This window comes from Bos mutus, chromosome 18 (assembly GCF_027580195.1).
Source record: "Bos mutus isolate GX-2022 chromosome 18, NWIPB_WYAK_1.1, whole genome shotgun sequence".
In the NCBI taxonomy this organism is placed as follows: domain Eukaryota; kingdom Metazoa; phylum Chordata; class Mammalia; order Artiodactyla; family Bovidae; genus Bos; species Bos mutus.
The window spans coordinates 13,049,424-13,068,989 of NC_091634.1; the positions used below are offsets into that span (position 1 = coordinate 13,049,424).

The window sequence follows — 19,566 nt, forward strand, 5'->3', positions numbered from 1 at the left end:
TTGGACACAGCTAACCAGACACACACACACACACACCCTTGACTACTAGTGCCCCAACAAGTTCAGACACAAGCAAATGGGAGCTTTCAGAGAGGTCTCTGTGCATTGTGATCCACCCTGTGTCCTAGGAGGGACGGGATTCAGGTTAATCCAGGAAGACTTAGAGGTAGGGGAATGGGCTATGGAGAGGAGTAAAGAGGGTAGGCCACAGCAGCCTTGAGCCTAGAGCAGAGCAGAAGAGCTACTTAAAAAAAATTTTTTTTTAATGTATTAACTTTTTATTTCTTTTAAAAAATATTTATGTATTTATTTAGCCCTGTTGGGTCTTCCCTATGGCATGTGGGATCTTGGACCTTCCCTTCTGACATTCAGGCTCTTCATTTTGGCCTGCGGGCTTCTCTCTAGTTGTGGCATGCAAGCTTAGTTGTTTCACGGCAGATGGAATCTTAGTTCCCAGACCAGAGACTGAACCTGAGTCCCCTGCATTGGAAAGCGGATTCTTAACCACTTCCTGTCCAGGGAAATCTCAGGACTACTTCTTGAAACAAATACTCCTCAAGAGCCCATTCTGTGCCAGGCCCTTTGCTGGGCAGTGTTAGGTACACAGTGATGACTAAGTTAGTCCTAGACTTCTCCCTCCTGGGGCCTTCTGGGTAGTGGAGGAGACAGATCTGTTACCACACAATGAGAGACTAAAATGGTCAGGGCTGTGGTGGGGGACGCATTGGTCAGGGTGTGATGGGGAAGGCCAGGAATGAGGAGGAACACAGAGCAGCGAGTTCCAAGCTGGAAACCCATTAGCAAGGGTTAGTTCCAGCATTCGGTTTACCTCTGGGAAAGCTGGGGCTTCCCAGAAGGCATGGAGATGAAGAATCCACCTGCCAATGCAGGAGGCCCAGAAGACACAGGTAGGGAGTAGGGAATGGCAATCCACTCCAGTATTCTTGCCTAGGAAATCCCATGGACAGAGGAGCCTGGTGAGCTACAGTCCATGGGGTCACAAAGAGTCAGACACAACTGAACACACACACACACAAGGCCACAAAGAGACACGACTGAATACACACACACACACACACACACAACTTGAGCAGGACTTTGCCTGAAACACTCTTGCAGACTTAGGTAGACCCAGGATTTTTCAACTCCCAGCCAGACTTTCTAGAAGTATGCATTAACTAATGCATACTTGCGAAGCTATGTGGCATTACTGGAACCCAAATTCAGAAGGTAGGAAGCCCCACCCAACCTATAAGAGAGCAGGGACCGGGGTGCCAGATGCGTCACAGCTGTCTACTACTCTAGTTAATAAAAGGGCTAGGATCTGTGCAGTTTTATTTTTACACGGCGATTTCCTTTGGAGGCCCAAGTTACCCCGTAAAAAGTTACATTCCCATATTTCATTGGATGTTTATGATGGGCAGACAGGAATAATATTTTGCAGTCATAGCATGTGTTAATTGATATAAACCGTTCTGTTTACGTAAAACAGTCCAGTAGCCCAGTGACGCAACTATGATTGTTTCCATTTTGCATCTGTGGCTACTGAGGCACAGAAAACGGTCAAGCCTTCTGCCCACAGCCACCAGCAAGGAAATGCAAAGCTGGGTTTGTGCGGCTTCAGAGCCTGTGCTCAACCACGAGGAGACGTACTGAAAAGGAAACCCTGCCTAACGCCCGCTCCCGGACTCTTTAAGAGCTTAGGAACCTGGACTAAAGACGAGGAAGGAGTAAAGCGAGATCAAAGCGTATGTAAATAAGGACCAGGGGATGCCGGGCAATATCACAGCGGCCAGCCAGCCTCTAGGGACAGCAGGCGTCAGAGTCCTACTGAGCCTGCGCAATTGTTTTTTCTTTTTCCCGTCTGGCGCCTGCGCGAGGCACATCCCAGGCCCACGCCGGCTCAAGCTTGCCGACTGTACGCAGGCGCCCTTCTCTTGAGCCGCCACCTCCGCCACCTTGCGCTTGCGCCCTAGCGCTCTTTGGGGGTCCCTCGCTCCCTGCCTTACGTCAGTTCCTGTTTGTGGCGGGAGAAGGCGGTATTTCCGTCCAGAGGGTGGGAGGGGGCGGTAAGCGGGGGCTGGGGGGAGGGGGCGGGGGGGCCGCGCCGCGCGAGCCGTTGGGCCTGGCTCCGCGAAGGCGTTGCCACCGCTGCCGCCGCCGCCGCCGCCTCCAGGAAACGTAAGGAGCGGGATCAAGCGCAGCGTGGCGATGGGCAGGAGGAGAACCCCGCCTGCGAGGCTGGGCGGCGGGCGGTGACAGGTGAGTGCGCCAGCGCGTGTCCCCGAGCGCGCCCCCCCCCACCGATGGTCGCGTCCGGACCTCCCCCACAGCCCCCCGCAAAGCCGCTCTGGGCCGTACCACCGGCGTCCGCCGGGCGGGGACCGTGGTCCTTGAGCCCCCCCTTTCCGGGACGGAGTGGGGGTGGCCGCGCGGGGGCGGTGGGACTGGCCCTGAGGGGGCGGGGGCGGGGGCGGCGGGTTGTACCACCGAGGCGGCAGGGGGCGCACATCAAAGAGCGGGGACCGACTCTTTGGAGGGCTAGGGGCCGCAGACCCCCGGCGCGTGCGGGCTGGGCGTTGAGCTACTGGGCCGGGCGGGACGGCGCGCTGGGCGAGCGAGTGGGGCGCCTTGGAGGGGGCTCGCCTCACCCGGTGGAGGGGGCTGTACCTATTCGGGGCTGTGGGGACGGTTCCTAGAGCGTGTTGTTTGGAGAGGTGGGCGCTTCTGGGGAGGGGGGCTGTACCAAGTGTGGCCGGGGTAGCGCCCTCTGGGTTGTACCACTGAGGTCCTGGAGCAGGGGGGGTGGGGAGCCATCCTTAGAAGTAGAGCCGCGCCGTATCAGAGGAGAGCTGGGATGTTTGTGATCTTGAGGGACCGCGCGGGGCGGGGAGCCGGGCCCAAGGGGTGTTTTAGGGGAGCACTGTGGGAGCCCTGTAATGCCGAGCGATGAGGAAGGGGTTCTGCCTTCTGTGTGTGGTGGGTGGAGCTTGGAGTTTACACTGAGTTGGAGGGGGAATCACTTTTATTGAACTTCTTGTTGACTTTCGGTGGAACTGGAATGTCAGTGGGGCTGCTCTCTACCCTAGAACCTTTGCATATTACTAAACTATATTTTAAGGTGTGTGGGACACCTGTGGCAGATTCTTGCCATGGTTTTAGCTGGGGTGTGGGGTGGTGGGGGGGAGACGTCTTAGACGGCACTTGTTTTCTGAGCTTTTCGGCTCCATATTAGGGAGGGGAGGGGTTATGAAGTTTGGATTTGAGGACCTGTGCCCCTGGACCTGCTTAAGACTTGGGAAGAAGGAGTGTTTTGAGGGCCACCTCTCCCTGAAGGCAGGGTGGCTGGGGACGTCTTTATCCTTGGGATTCTGAGCACCCTTTTCCTTGCATTTGGAAGCCACTTGGGCTCACCAAGAGTCCTAGGCGTCATGAGGCCCTCCATGTCTGCCTTTGAACCTTGTTTACTCTTCTCAGAGAAAACATCCATCAGGACCTCTGGGCTGATAGTGGTTGGTGGTGGGTGCTGGTGTCCGGGCCCCTCCATCCTGGCCAAAAGGCCAGACACATGGTCGTGTCTCCTTGGTTAGCAGTCCTGCCGCCCATCATGTTTACACTCCCCACCAGGCGATTAACAGTTGGCTTCACCATTAGGCGGCAGCGAGGCTGAGCGCTGTTTTCCCAGCTGTTCCTCTGTGCATAGGCCAAGGGGACTTGGGCGGGGGTGCCCCAGCCCACACTGACCCAGGGAGGAAGGCTGCTCTAAAGGACTGGGGGCAGCTACCCTACGAATCTGGTTTCTCACTGTGATTTCTGGGTGGGAGCTTGGAGCAGCTCGCCCCAGTCGTGAGGCCACTGCCCCTGCTCCTCAGGCCAGCCTGTGACCTTGGCTTGCTCCGTAACCTTTGCCCTGGGTCTGGAGTTCCTGGAGGGCTGGCCGTAATCCCTCATTGACCCAGCTAATGTGGGCTGGTGATGTGGTGGAAGCGGGCAGACAGTCGCTCTTGTCCACACCATCAGCTTCCAAGCTGACTGGCTTCCATGGGTTGTGGTTGCTCAAGAGAATGGTCCCTGAGCCTCTGTGAGGCCATGGTGACTGCTATGTAGAATTTCTCTGCACTGGGGGTTTCTTCCTTTGGTCTGCTAACGTTTAGAGGGTTTGCCTGATGGGATTAACAGCAGTAGTCAAAACAATAATTGTGAGGTCAGTGCCTATTGAGCGCATTCTGTGTGCGGTACGCTGTTTAGAATGCTTCACACGGGTTAACTTGCAGGATACTCACATCCTAGAACTTTGTGTTCTGTTGTCATGATCTCCATTTTAGAAGGGGAAACAGAGGCACAGAGTAGCAAATCAGCTCCAGAGTTCAGGAATTTTATTGAACACTCAACCTGTCAGGCACATGACAGGCTGTTTACACACACGACCTCATTCAAACTTCCAAACACACCCATGGGGTAGATACAGTTCTTCCCGTGTTATACACTCCCATGAGCTAGGCAGCAGTGTGATATCCATTTTACAGGTGAAGAAACTGAGACCCTTGCTACGAAGTAAAATGATTTGCTCGACATCTCAAAGGTGGAAGGGGTAGAGCTGGGAAGTGCACCCCTGGCCTAGTTTGGCCTCAGAGTGAACCTCTTGCCGGCGTGTAACTGGAACAGTGGTTTCGTTGAACCCAGGGGTGGATGTGGTGTTTCTGTCCATTTTTCAGAGTCAGAAAATTGGGGCTCGGAGGAGGAATTGCTTTCTCCCAGGTCTGTCAGACACTTGGGGGCCATACTGGGGTTTGAACAAATTCTTCAGTCACTAGGTCCCCAAGCTTGTGGCGGGGTGGGGGGGTGGGGTGGGGCGGGGTGGGGCGCAGTCACCTCAGGCCTCCAGCCAGCTGCACCCTTGGGTGTTTTCTTCCCCTCAGCCTTGGGGCCTAGGGCTGCCTCGAGCACCTCTGCCAGCAGCCAGCCCAGCAGTTTCAGGGCTTGCAGGTAAAACTTGGTTCCTCCTCAGAGTTGAGCCAGGGTGTCTTTTAACTGGGGGCAGACTCTCTGCTGGACGCCGGGAGGGAACAAGCAGGAGAGACATGACACAGTTACCAGGGCACCCGTGTGTGAGGTCCCTGCACAAGGATGGCGTGGAGGGCTCGTGTGCACCTTATAGTGCTTTCGCGTTCTGGTTGTGTGACCTTGGGCCACAGTGTTCACCTGCATGCAGTGGGCTTAGAGCAGCATCCACCTCAGGCTTTTGTGAGGACCACATCAATTAATCCAAGAGAAGCTTCTTGAACCGTGCCTGGCACTGCATAAATGCTCTGGTGGCAGTCTGAGGGCATCTGTCCTTCCCCACCTCGGCACCCTCAGCCCTCTCAGGCATTGTCCTGGCATTCAGTCCCCCGGCCTGGCCTAGCCAGAATCCAGGAGTCTGGTGTCCTGGTTTGTAATCTCTGGGAAGAGCTGTATTGAAGTGCTTCAGAGCATCAGGTTCAAGTCCAGCCCTGCCCCTTGGTGCCTTTGTGACTAGGAGCAGGTTCTCAGTCTTCCTGAGCTCATTTCATCACTTGTGTCATGGGCTGAGTCCCTCCTCATAGGTTGCTGTGAAGGTTAAACAGGTTAATTTGCGGAAGGCACTTGTAACTGTGCAGGTATAGCAGTGAGCCTGCAGCAAACGTTTCCTGTTATCAATATTTAAGAATAGTGCTGGACACACAGCGAACCCTCAGGAGATCCTAACAATTGTAATTCTTATTTTTTTCTGCTAGGATTTTGCAGGTCCTTCCCAGGTTAAAGAGCCCTGTCAGGTAACCCCAGGAGGAGGGCAGGGCTGAAATTAGCATCTCCATTTTCCAGATGAGGAGACTGAGGTTCTGGAGGATTAAGGGCTAGGGACATACTGTGAGAGACTGGCTCATGCATCCCCCAGGTCCCTGCCGTCTTCCACCGTTGCTGCCCAGAGCCCCACCGAGGCCGAAATTCGAGCTCCTCTCCAGATGTCAGGTTCTGCGGAACCCATTTTGCTCTGTGTGCTTTCATTGACTCTCCACCACCACAGCTCCCAGGAGTGCTGGTGACCACCTCGACCCAGGGGAGAGCAGTCCCTCTGAAGGCCGAGAGGCACAAGGGCAGTCTCCAGCCCAGAGGGCAGCAGAAGTGCCTGTGGGAGTCAGGGGCCAAGCTGCCTTGTGGGCCAGGGCAGGAAGCGTGGCAGTGATCCTGAAGGCATTGCTGAGTGAAACGAGAGGTTTGCATTGATCCACCAGCATTTATTGAACACCCGATCTGTGCCCAGCATTTCTTCAGGTGCCAGGGATACAGAGGGGCACTTGATGAAGGCTCTGCCTCTGTAGAGTTAAGGGAGGTAAACCCTGAACTTGATGCATAAACAGGGGCAGATTCGGGGTAGGGGCTCGGCAATTAAAGTCAGGTGTGACGGGCTGCCAGGAAGGCCTTTGAGCAGATCCCAATTGGCAAGGTGACCTGAGGAGAAGGAACCGCCTGGGGGTGTGGGGAACCACAGCGCAGAAGTGGCAAGGAAGGACAGGGCTTGGTGAGGTGCAGGTAGGTTGCCCAGAGGCCTGGGCAGCCGTGCAGGGGGGCGGCCAGGCCAGGGGCTGAGGGCAGGCAGGCAGGGTCACTTGGAGCTTCGCAGACCATCTTGAAGAGTGGCTTGGGCAGACTTAGGGTGTTAGAAGATGCCTTTTGCCATCTGAGAGGTTCTCAGGCTTCTCCCTGGGGTGGGGATAGACTTTGGAGCCCGTCAGGGAGTTTCACAGGCCTCCCACTTCCCCCTTGAGTAGAATCTCTGCTAGAGAAAGAGCAAAGACCTTGATGGTTGCCGCCTCCTCTGTGGTTTTCACACCGTGTTCCCCAGGGCCCATATCTGTTCCCTTTAAGGGACACATGGGGGAGGCTCAATGGGCTGATCTGCTCACCCCTCCCCAACCCAGCAGCTGGGCTAATCTCAAACAACAGCACAGAACAACAGTAATGCCTGATAAAAACTATACCTGCGGGTTCTGCCTTCCATTCCGCTTATGTCCCTGAGGGCCTGCAGCATTCCTGGCACTGCTCTAGAACTTGGATGGCGGGGCCTGCCTTCTAGTGGAGGCAGGTTCGCAGCAAGCAAGCCAGTGATAGGAATCACGTTGTGATTAATGTTTCAAATTGATCAACTTCCTAAGAGCTCTCAGTGGAATGAATTGGGAAAGAGGGAGTGGGGACCTAATGTTTTAGCTGGAATGATCTGAGAAGGCCTCCCAGGGGAGGTGACGCAGTGAAGAGCCGTGGGAGGACGTGCATGAGTGAAGATCCCTCAGACCGAGGAGGAATTGGCTCTGGTTCCCACCTCCCTTGGATTTCCTTGGTGGCTCAGACCGTAAAGCCTGCCTACAATTGGCTACCTACAATGCAGGAGACCCAGGTTCAATCCCTGGGTCGGGAAGATCTCCTGGAGAAGGAAATGGCACCCCACTCCAGTACTCTTGCCTGGAAAATCCCATGGACGGAGGAGCCTGGTAGGCTACAGCCCATGGGGTCACAAAGAGTCAGACACGACTGGGCAACTTTACTTTCCCACCTCCCAGGAGTGAGAACTGAGGCCTGGAGAGCCCGGGTAACCTGTGCTGGTTCCCCCAACACTGACAGGCTTTGTATTTGGGCAGAGTGGCTCCCAAGGCCCTCCTCCCCCCCAACCCAGAAAGGTGCTTGATAACCAGGGGTGAGAGGGACATCTAACCCCACACCTGAGCCTGGAATTTAAGGGTTAGTGTGGTAAGCAGGAGCCTGGCTCTTGATTTTCCCAAGCTGTGTCTGGAGTGTCTTCCTGAAAGGAGCAGAGCCCCTCAGAGCAGACATCCTTGGGCCTCTGGTTCCTTGGGAAGGGGGATTGGAAGGGAGCGTCTTTGGCAGTTGATCTCCAAGTCTCCAGGGATTCCAGGGACACCCACCCCTCCCTAGGCCTCTCTTCAACTTCCCAAGAGCTCTCAGTGGAAGACTGTCAGCCACCAGGCCTCTGGGCTGCACAGTGGGGTGGTTCCGTGGCAGGCTCCTCTGGACAACCAGCCAAGCAGCAAGAGGCCCAGCTTGGGGAGACTGCCCTGGGAGCAGGACCAGGAGGGAGGGCGTGAGGGAGCTGGGGTAGGAGCTCAGCCTGGCCCCCAGCTCGGCACCCCCGGGCGCCCGCCCACATCGAGGCCTGGCTGCCCTGGGTGCGGGAACGGGGGGACAGTGAGCTGGGCTGGTTAAGGGGAGCCTGCATGTCACAGGTTCCCGCAGGAAGTTCCTCAGGCCCAGCTGTCCTGCCCAGGAAGCGCCTCCGCAGATGTTGTTTCTAAGGGTGAGGCCAGAAATCCAAGGCTGCCTTGCTTTGCCACCTTGTGGGCCCTTTTCCGAACAGGCTGGGGTGCCTGCCACTCCCTTGCCTCCCCTCCACCCCCGCCTCTGGCCTTTCCAGCCCAGTCTCAGGGTGTTCATCATCTGTGGGTCATTGTGTAGGAGTTCAGACTGGGGGCGGCCAACCTGGGTATGAACCCTGCTCCTGGCTCCTCTCTCGGTTGCCTTGTAGCCCTGGGGCCTCATTTCATCTTTCTGAAAGGGGACTGTCCCTGCCGAGAGGCCGTGGAGGGAGGGTTCATGGAGCTAGCGTGTCCAGAGAAGGTGTTCGGCAGATCTGAGCTGCTATTGCTGGAGATTGTCAGGCTGGGTACCTGAGAGTGGAGAAGGGGCTCTGGATGCGGCCAGCCTGGGCCTGGGGTTGACAGGGAAGGGGTGGCAGGCCAGTCAGCTGAGGCTCCCACCAGGGAGGGCACCGGACAGGAATATTCATCACGCCCGTCACCCAGCAGACGCTTTGAGCACTGTGTGTGTGCTCCCTCAGACACACAGCAGCCTGTGAGGCAGGCAGCAGTCCCCCCATTTTGTGGATGGAAAATCAAGGTGCACGGTGCTGCATAGAATGCCGTGTGGTTGTTGAGAACTGGCGGAGCGGGCTCTCTCTGCCAGGCACTGCTCCCCAGCACAGCCTGGGAGCTTGGGGCAGCTCTTCTCCCCAGACGAAGGCTTGGAAGGTTATCTATCGGCTTTACCCAAAGTTAAAGTTTTAGTAGGTGACAGATGTGAAATTTGAACCCAGCTCTATCTGGGGTCAAGTCCGCTTTTTTAAGACTGGCTCTTCTGCTTCTGACCAACGCCATGGCCACTGTTTCTGGGATTGCTACTGTTGGTCTAAAGGTCTTTTTTTTTTTGCTTTCTCTCCTAGACAGAGCTGACACAAAGCAAGCCTCAGTTGTCCTGGAAATGATTGAGTTAGATCCATACGATGTCTGCTTGGGAGATGGCATGCGGCTGCCTGTCTCTATCTGCTAAGGCCCATGGAGCCTTGACCTTGACCAGCCCCATCCTCCCCCTGACAGAGGCCAGGGGGAAGGGGTGAGGGGGTCCCCTACCCCTGCCATGGAGTCTTGATTCCTGAGTGGCTTTGGAGCCAGCCCGTGGCTGTGTCCGGTTGTTTGTGTGCCCCTTCTCTCGCCGGTGTCTTGCTTTGTGGCCTGTACAGCTCTGGCCGCCAGGGAGCAGCGCCTGGTCTAGAGGCGGGTGCAGAGAGGGAGTGCGCCCTGCGAGCGCCCCAGGAAGGGCAGAGACCCAGCTGGCCCTGGCGGGAAGGGCCTTGGGGCGACCTCCTGAGGCGAGGCATCCAGGCTGCGAGGTGAACTGCCGGAAGAAATGGCCAGGCAGGGTAGAGTGTGGGAAAGGCCCTGAGGTGGGAGAGCCTTGATGTGGTGGACCCCGAGAGTAGGCCACTGTGCTGGAGCTGGGGGAGGAGAGGAGGGTGGCAGACGCCAGGTCGTTTGGGCAGGCCTGGGGTTCCCTAGGGTCGTGCTTCTCAGACTGGCGTCCAGAGACCTAGCTGCGGGGGGGAGGTGTGTGTGCCAGTGCGGGGTGCTGAGCTTGAGTTTTGGGGTAGTGTCTGCAAGTTGTCTGCTTTTTTTAGCTGTGTGTTTTCATTTAGATGGTAGTTTTGAAAAGTTAATATGGGCATGTCATGAATCATCTGGATGAGTCCTTTTAACCTGCTGCTACTGCTGCTAAGTCGCTTCAATCGTGTCCGACTCTGTGCGACCCCATAGATGGAAGCCCACCAGGCTCCCCCGCCCCTGGGATTCTCCAGGCAAGATCACTGGAGTGGGTTGCCATTTCCTTCTCCAATGCATGAAAGTGAAAAGTGAAAGTGAAGTCGCTCAGTCGTGTCCGACTCAAAGCGACCCCATGGACTGCAGCCTACCAGGCTCCTCCGTCCATGGGATTTTCCAGGCAGGAGTACTGGAGTGGGGTGCCATCGCCTTCTCCGTTTAACCTGCTAGTGACAGTATTAACATAGCTGCCACTTCCACCATAGCTCTGGCTAACTGAGGCTCAGGCTGGCCTTGACTTGGAAGAGTTCGCCGTGGTGTAATTGCTGCCTGTCTTCCAGAGCACTGGCCTCATTGTCAACTGTGCTTGCAGCATGTCTCGTGGGGTCCCCACGACAACCCTGGGTTGTCAAAAAAGGCATCTTTTGAAATAACAAAATAAATGCTTGGTCAGGTTGGGGTTAGGATCCAGTTTTGTAGACAAGAATGCTGATGTTCGGAGAAGCGTCTCTTGCAGCCTGGAAGTGGTGGTCGGGCTTTGAATCGAACAGGAGCAGGTGTGGGTGTGGGTCTTACTCTGGGGTGAGTGGGGCTGGGTCAGGGCCGGGGAGGCACGGTGTCGTGTGGCCGAGGCTCCTCGGCAGCCCGGGGTGATCGGGCCCCGGGCCGCTGAGCACCGTGGTGCTCGCCCCACCCCGCACCCCTGCCTTCAGGCTCCCGGTGCTGCACCTCCACCGTGCTGGCCACTGGCCATGAGGGGCTATTTAAATTTTAAGTAGTTACAATTAAAGTGAGAATTTAGTTCTTCAGTTGGACTAGCCCTGGTAGCCACGCTTGCATCATTACAGAAAATTCTCTTGTCTGCATCTGCCCGCCGTTACAGTCTTAGGCACACGATTTATTCTCGCTGGGTCTGTTTCTTCTTCAGAAGAACGGGTAGTCATAGCATCCACCTCACAGGGTCGCGGGCAGGATTGTCATACACATCCAGGCCTGGCCTGCTGTGAGCACTCAATAGATGTGCTCACTGGCCCTGGTCAGGACTCCGTGTCTTTGCTCCAAGGTGCCCTAGGGATAAGGTGGAGACTCACACCACCAGCACCCGCCTCGTGGCTGGGGCAGCAGGCAGATGCTGGCGATGTGGAGCAATGTCTGTGAGGGAGGAGCCCCTCAGCCAGACTGTAGGGGCTGTGTGTGTGTGTGTGTGTGTGTGTGTGTGCGCACGCGCAGACGTGCTTGTGTGTGTCAGGGGCGGCCCAGTTCTGCAGGGCATCCAGGGTGGTAAGGGAGGGCTGGCTGGGGTCGGTGGGGCTCTGTCCTTGGGAGCGAGGGAAGAGGCTCGGTCTGGGGTGCTGTGAGCCTGTCCGTTGGCCATGCCCTCCTGTGCAGCCTCCTGTCCTCAGTTCCCCATCTGTGAGGTGTGGGTCCTTTGGTCCCCAAGGGAAGCAGGCGGCGGGAGAGTCAGGCCAGTGCTCAGTGCTTCTCCTGGGGACAGCTCCGGCCTCGCTGGGGCCGGGACTCCATACACTGCTCCCTCTTCACGCTGGCAGTTCCCGTCCCTCCCCAGGAAATAGCCACAGCCCACTGTGGGGGTTTTTTTGTTTTTTGTTTTGGCCGTGCCACGTGGTACCTGAGATCTTAGTTCTCCGACCAGGGGTTGAACCCGGGCCCCTGCAGTGAGAGCACCGAGTCCTAACCATGGTCCTGCTGGAGAATTCCTAGCCACAGCCCGTGTAGTGGCCTCTCAGGCCCTGCCCAGCCAGGTCCCCGGCTTTCTCTGTGGCCACGTGGCGCCTTGCTTCCCCCCCGACCACCTCCTGGCTGTGTCTCACACAGTCCACACCTCCGTGCTGCTCTTCCTCGGCCTGGACCGCCCTCCCCCGGGTCTCTATGAAGCTGCCGCATCTCTTTCAGATTTCTGCTCAGATTGCACTGTGTCAGTGAGCCCTGCTCCGACCACCATTTACAAAATCGGAAACTCTTGCCCCGTTCCCACACACCTAGTCCTTTGTGTGCCTTTTCCACAATATTTGTCAAATCCTGCTGTACTGTATAGCTCACCTGTTTGTTTAACTTGTTTGTGTTTTAATGCCTGTCCACTCTCCCCTGCCCTCCCCTCTGTAAATTCCCCCGGGGCAGGGAGTGCTGTTTTGGTCTCTGCCGCCTCCCCGGGGACCAGAGCAGTGCTGACCCAGCACGGGCGCCATACTTGTGGAATGAGTGGAGGCAGGATTTTTTGTTTCACCTTCACTTGGCAGAACTCAGAGCTCCAAAGCTGTGGTTCTGTTTGCCACCCCCATCCTGAATTAATGAAAGCTCTGGGCCTGGCCCTGGCTGGGTGGGGTTGGAGATACAGTGTGGATCAGGACCGACCCTGTCCCTGCCTTGCGGGGCGACTAGTCTGGGGGGAGGCACTGTTACCAGAGACTTACACAAGTGACTGAGCACAGTAGAGGTGAGTGCTGTGAGGAGGCAGGAAAGCCGAGCTCAGAAGGCCTGTGACTTGTGGGCCGGAGAATTGTTGCTTTTGAACTGTGTTGGAGAAGACTCTTGAGAGTCCCTTGGACTGCAAGGAGATCCAACCAGTCTATCCTAAAGGAAATCAGTCCTGAATATTCATTGGAAGGACTGATGCTGAAGCTGAAACTCCAATATTTGGCCACCTGATGGCAAGAACTGACTCATTTGAAAAGACCTTGACGCTGGGCAAGATTGACGGCGGGAGGAGAAGGGGACGGCAGAGGATGAGATGGTTGGATGGCTTCACCGACTCACTGGACATGAGTTTGAGTAGGCTCCAGGAGTCCGTGGGGTCGCAAAGAGTCGGACATGACTGAGTGACTGAACTGAACTGGCTGCAGCATGGTGCTGTCAGCATGCTTCGAGTCTGTGGCCAGGCAGACTCAAACATTTGACATGGTTTCTGTGGGTGCTCTAAGGCCCAGGTTGGCAGGGAGCAGAAGGAAGCCTGCTCTGGTGCCTATTCTTGTCCCAGTGTTGTTTGTAGCCCACCCACATCTTCAGCCTGTCTTCAGTCCTACCTGCTCCAAGTAGACAGATGGGGCGGTTGTGGGGAGTGTGTGGTGATCAAGAGAGGAAAAGGTGTCTTCAGTGCCGCCTGCGTACCGCAGAGGCAGTGGAGGTGGAAGTTCACGGTCCCCGCGTCTCCACTTCAGGGGAAGGGATGACAGGAGATAGGTGCTGTGCAGTCACTGTCTCGGGCACTGTTTGAAGGACCTCACGTGGATGAACTCATTTAATCCTCACAGCAACCTTGGAGCTTTGTTATCTAACCTACGAATGAGGAAACTGGTGGAGAACGGGGAGCACAAACTAGTGGAGCTAGGGGAGCACCTGCCCAAGGTCACATGGCAGGTGGAGGAGCTGAGGCTGAGATGCATTTGGTTCCCAAGGCCACCGTCACTCCTGCTCCCGTTGTTCTGCCCCCGTTGGCTCTTCGGCACAGTTCCTTCTCTGAACGTGACGTTTACCATGGACCTCCGACCCTCCTGTGAAAGACTCTATTCCGCATAAGATCTCTTGTTGATCGTATAACTGCTTTTCTGCGAAGGATGCTGTGAATGAAGTTATACGTGGATTATGTGATGCCCATAGATCTCAGTAATGTCAGCTCGTGAAAAAAGAAGCAGGTCCGAATTGAGGCGACGTGGTAGGAACACGTTTGTGCTGCAGAAAGGGATCAGGTGCGGGAGCATGCTGAACGCTGACAGGCAGCGTCTGTACCTCACATCGAGGTGGGGCCTCCCACGTGGGACGCCCGGCTGTGTTCTGTCGGGGCCGGGCCCTCGTGGAGGGTGGGGTGCTGTGCTGGGCTCTCCCCACACAGGAGCCTGCAGTGGAGGCACTGCTGTCGTCCTCACTGCACAGAGAATGGAGCTGAGACTTGGGGAGGCTAGAAGCTGAGGTGCAGGGACCTGAATCCAGGTCTCCCAACGCCGCCAGCCTGAACATTCACTGAAAGGGCTGAAGCTGAAGCTCCAGTACTTTGACCACCTGATGTGAAGAGCCGACTCTTTGGAAAAGACTGATGCTGGAAAAGCTTGAGGGCAAGCAAAGAAGAGCGCAACAGGTTGAGATGGTTGGGTGGCGTCACTGACTCAGTGGACCTGAGTTTGAGCAAGCTCCGGGAAATGGTGAAGGACAGGGAGGCCTGGCGTGCTGTAGTGCGTGGGGTCGCAAAGAGTCAGACGCAACTGAGCGACTGAACAACAACTCCACCAGCCACGTGGTGCTGTGTGGTCCCAGCCCAGCTCCGTACTTCCTGATCAGGTGATGGGGCAAGTCACTTCACTCTAGTGGCTTAGTTTCTTCATGAAAGCGGAGGGGATAAGAGGGCTGTGGGAATTCCCTGGAGGTCTAGTGGTTAGTACGTTGCTCTTTCACTGCAGGGCCGGGGTTCAGTCCCTGGTTGGGAAACTAAGATCCTGTAAGCCATGCGGGGTGGCCAAAAAACAAAACAATCTCAATATAATTATACAAGAAGATTAAAAAAAAAATCCCTTGCTAACGAGTGCCTGCTGCATAGGGTTTCTGTGAGAGTTGAACTGGCAGGTACAGAACACTTAGGTGTGCCTGACATGTGCCGAGTGTGCGCAGGCGTTGGCGCTTCGTAGTACTGGCGTAATGTCAGCCCTTGGGGTGATACCAGACCCTTGTTGTGGGCATTTAGACTGCTCCCTGGGTTTCACTATTCCAGCAACGATATCCTCAGAACGGCATTCTCACCTGTTGGCTTGGCCCCCAAGGGACACTGGGTCATGTCTGAAGACATATTTGATGGTCAGAACTCCTGGGGAGGTCATGCTGCTGGTTTTAGCAAGCAGAGACCAGGATGCTGCAAGCCCCCTCCAGTTCTCAGGACAGCCCCAAGACAAGAATTATCTAAATGTCACTGGTGCTGAGGTTGAGAGACTCCACCTGACAACCTCTGTGCACCTGCATAAGCGATCTGTGCGAGAGAAATTGCTCTGAGGACATGTGTGTTTTCTACTGTATCAGTTTTGCTGACGGGCCCTCACAGAACACAGGCCGGTTCCCGGAGCTGCAGGTGGGGAGTGAGGGAGTCGTTTTGCCTGCCCAGATTCCCACTGGCAGACGCTGCCTGTCGAACAATTGGTGTCTATTGAATTTCCCTCCTGAGCAACTCCTCCTGGGAGTAGGTAAGGCGCAGATTACAGGGTGGGTGACGGGCTCCTGGGGGATCAAGGTGTCAGGAAGGCGCGCCCTCCTCACTGTCTGCAGCTCCAGGAGATGCAGCGCCTCTGCCTCCCCCTCGTCCCATCTGTGCTGTCTGGTGTAGAAAGCAGGTCAGGGAGAGGAGATGAGAGAAAAAGACCTGACGAGTGGCAGGAAAAGGAATTTAATTGATTTTGAGCATGTTCTGGGCATAGGGCTTCCCTCTTCCACACATTCATTCCACTGATGGTTACTGAGTGCCCACTGTGGACCCAGCACCGTGGGAGATGCTGAGAACCCAGCAGTGCCTGAGCAGGCTGGAACCCTGCCCTCACTGTGCCGATGTCACAGTGGAGAGAGGTCGACAGTAACCTTGTGAACAGGTAAACGTGTACGGTACTGTCAGTGGCGATGAGCGCTTCACTTTTGTGAAGGTAGCAGGTACACTCTTGACTGTGGAGGACAGGGTGACTTTGCACAGGAGGAGACATGTGAGCAGAGGCTGAAGAAGCCAGGCGGGGCCCACAGGGACTTGAAGAAGACAGTGCTCACTGAAGGGGTAGCATGTGCAAGGGTCCTGAGGTCGGGGGCAGGAGCGCAGGTGCGGGGAGCCTCTGGTGTGTCGGAGGCACCAGTGCCATGGAGTGTTTGGAAGAGTGAAGAGGAGATGATGCAGAATAGGGTTCTGGGGCTCCTGGAAGGACTTTTGCTTCTTTTACTCTAGGTGAGGTGGGGGCATGGCAGGGTTTGGGGGAGAGCAGTTTCCTCTGACCCAGGTGGTCAAGCATCCTGGAGTTTAAGAGGGGAAGGAGGGAGGACAGAAGCAGTGAGCTCACCTAGGCCACACAGTCCCCCTAGTGGCAGGAACCACAGCGACCTTGATTTTACACTTGAGGAAGGAGGTCTGAAAGGAACCTTTCCAGGGCCCAACCCTTTCCGACGGCTGCCAGGTAGGACACAACAGCCTCTCTCCCCCGCCTTGTCATCCGCCACCCTGTGTCATCCTATAAATCTCCTCTAACGGACATGATACCAGCAGGGTGAGATGAAACTCATAGGCAGTTTGGAAACCATTGAGAAATAAGACCTACGAGGCAGACAGGCAGAAATAAGGCCTGAAATTACGAAAAGAAAAAATGGAGGAGAGCATTTGAGACATACTGTGGAATGCGTCAGTGATATTTACCATGTACTTAGCAGATATTTAAAAATCAAACCCTGCTAATACAGAGTCCCTTCAGGGTCCTATCTCCAGTCACCTCTCTCTTCTTTGCTGAGAGCTGACCGCAGCAGGTGGTGATTTTCATTCCCATTCAGCTTTCTTCTGTGTTAAAAAGACTTACCCAAACTCAAGCCCTTCCCTTCAGGGCGCGTGGGTCCTTCCTCTGGCTGGCTGTTGTGCAGATGGAGCACTAAGGCTCAGAAGGGCCAAGGAGCAGCAGAGCCTGGGGTTGAAATCCAGGCCCTAGAGTCCTCTTCCTTACTCATCAGTGACTGGCCTTGCGTTGAAACTCCAGGCAAGCTAGCCTGGGGTCAGAGGGGGCCCCGGAGACCAGGAGGCCCGAGTTTAACTTCCTGTTGTCATCCAGGCTCCCAAACCCAGGTTCTTTTTTTGTTGTTGTCATTTCGTCATAAAATACAGAAAGATATCTTCAACATGTTTTAAACCATACAGTATGACAAATAAGTGTAAAAGTGACGCTGTGTAATCACAGCAGAACATTGTCAGCTCCCAGAAGCCACCCCCTCCTGGGTCACTCCCGAATGTAACAGCTCTCCTGACCTGTGGATATTTGCTTCCTGGATCTTCTGCACAGTTTCACTGGTGAGAAACAAATCGTGTTGCGTTGCCTGTTTTGAGCTTGCAGTCCGTGGACTCGCACTCAGTGGGTCGTTTCTCATCTGGCTTCTTTCACTCCAGGTGAAGTTCTCACGCTTCACCCTGTTGTAGGCTTCAGGAGTTGGATCCTCTTTCTTGCTGAGTGGCCTTGATCTCTATGAATTTACCTTAGTTTGTTTATCCATTCTCCTGTGGGTGGACACCTGGTCTGTTTCCAGTTTTGAGGTTACTGAGAATGTTGCTGCTGTGGAAGATCTAGTACACGTGGTTTAGTAAACAGATATGCCCATTTCTGTTGGAGGGCCATGGAATTGCTGGGTCATGGGGTAGGGATATGTTGAGCTTTAATTCTTATTGCCAAACAGTTTTCCATAGTGGTGGAACTGTTTTATACTCCCACCAGTAGCAATTCCTTTACATTCTTTTAACAGTTTTTACTTACTGATTTTTTGAAAAATCTATTTGGCTGTGTCAGGTCTTAGTTGCATCATGCGTGATCTTTTGTCTTGATGCACATGCTCAGTTGCCCCTTGGCGTGTGGGATCTTAGTTCCTTGACCGGGGATTGAACTCACATTCCCCACATTGGGAGGCTGATCCTTAAGCACTGGGCCACCAAAGAAGTGCCCCTTTAAAACATTCTTTTTTTTTTTTTTAATTGTATTTACTTATTCCTTTATTTATTTTTGGCAGTGTTGAGTCTTCGTTGCTGTACAGGCTGTTCCCTGGTTGCGGCACGCAGGGGCTAATCGTCATTGCGGCGCCCGGGCTTCCTGTTGCAGTGGCTGCTCTTGTTGCGGAGCACGGGGTCTAGGGTGCTCAGTAGTTGTGGCGCACAGGCTTAGTTGCTCCGTGGCATGGGGGGTCTTTCAGTACCAGGAATTGAACCCATGTCTCCTGCGTTGGCAGGTGGATTCTTTACCTCTGAGCCACCAGGGAACCCCCTAGCCCCCAAGCCCTCTTACATTCTTGACAACACTTGGCGTTGTCAGTTTTTTAATTTTTAGCCATCCCGGTGGCTGGTTTCGATGTGCGTTTCCCTGTAACTAAGGCTATTGCACACAGTCCTTCGTTGTGTGTGTGTGTTCCCTCCTGTGAGGTGCCCTTGCTCTTTTCACCTTGCCTCCCAGGTGGCTCGCCTCTAAGCCACAGCTCCAGCTCCTACCCAGACCCTCAGGCGAGTGAAGCCCAGACACCCCAGGCAGCAGTGAGTAGGGTTGGGGCCCCCGCCGTGGGGCACGCAGGCCGTGGCCCAGCAGGCCCCTGCGTGCTGGGTGTCCTCCACCCGCAGCTCCGCAGGGGGCAGGCCATCTTCTTGGCTGCGGTGCTGGTGTTTCATCACCACGGGACTGCGTCAGATACCTCGGCGGAGGCGCCACCCTCCGTGGGAGGACAGGCAGGATCCAGGCAGGATGCAGGGGCTCTCCAGGTCCTCCCCTTGCCCTGGCTGCTGCTGGCTGCTTAGTTGCTGAAGTGAGAACGTAACAAGTGGCTCTGGTGTGCCGAGCAGCAGCCAGCTGGGAGACCCAAGGTAAAAGCCTCCCCTGTGTCAGCGTCTGCTGTCCCTGGGCACGGGCATGGCCCTCTGGGAGCGTGGGGGGCGAGAGTGATCAGGGGAGACGGGAGGCGCGCCCTTAGGCTCAAGGCCACCCAGCTGGCACCAGTTCTTGGATTCTGCAACCTCGGACACACCTGGCCGCCTTCACGTCTGTCTCTGATCGAGGCAGCCACGTGTTTGCATGTTCACTGGGGGCCAGGCAGTGGGCCGAGCCTCTGCACAGGGGTGCTGCTCACAGCGGCTCTGAGAGGGGAGGTTGCTGGGCCGAGGAGGGGAGAGGAGGGGAGGGCTGCGAGTGGACGTAGGGGGTCCCTGTCTTTGCTTGTACGTCCGCTCTTCCTCTGGCCCCTGGGTTCTCCATCGCAGCCTAGTTTGGGAACCTAGCCCTATTCTGAACAGAGCTCACACCTGGCGAAAGTGTGGTATTGGCCCCTGTGTTGGAGAGGAATTCCGAACTCCCCGGCACACGTGCCTCCAGGCCCTGAGTGTTCTCCTTGTCTCAGCCCCTCACCCTGGGCCAGCCTCTGGGCGCTTCTCCACACTCCCGGAGCTCCTTCCCAAGCTTCCTCAGGGCTTTGCACTTGCTGATCCCCTGCCTAAAATCTGTTCCTTAATGTGTCACCCCCGCCCCGCCCCAGTTAATTCAGGTGTTGGCTCATGTGTCCCCCATACTGTGTGGCTAACGCAGCACCCGTCCCTGTCCTCCTTTCTCCTGTTTGTGTTTCTTTGCCACCATCAGACCTTGTGTCCTGTCTGTCGTCTGCCTTCTGCACTGGAATGTGACCTTCCTGAAGGCAGGAGCTGTGGCTTAGTGATGCACGTCTATGGGACCCAGGATAGAGTCTGAAGCTT

General features: G+C 55.6%; 1 protein-coding gene across 2 annotated transcripts in view; it reads left to right on the forward strand.

Moving 5' to 3' along the window:
• The first annotated feature begins 2,083 nt into the window (after positions 1-2,083).
• The window catches only part of AKT2 (AKT serine/threonine kinase 2), a 47,957-nt gene continuing 30,474 nt past the window's right edge, over positions 2,084-19,566 (forward strand). The window contains exon 1 of one of the 2 annotated variants that reach the window (XM_070387692.1): positions 2,084-2,262. The gene's annotated coding sequence lies outside the window, so the exon portion shown is untranslated. The remainder of the gene's footprint in view (positions 2,263-19,566) is intronic. The other variant, XM_070387688.1, reaches the window with a different exon arrangement.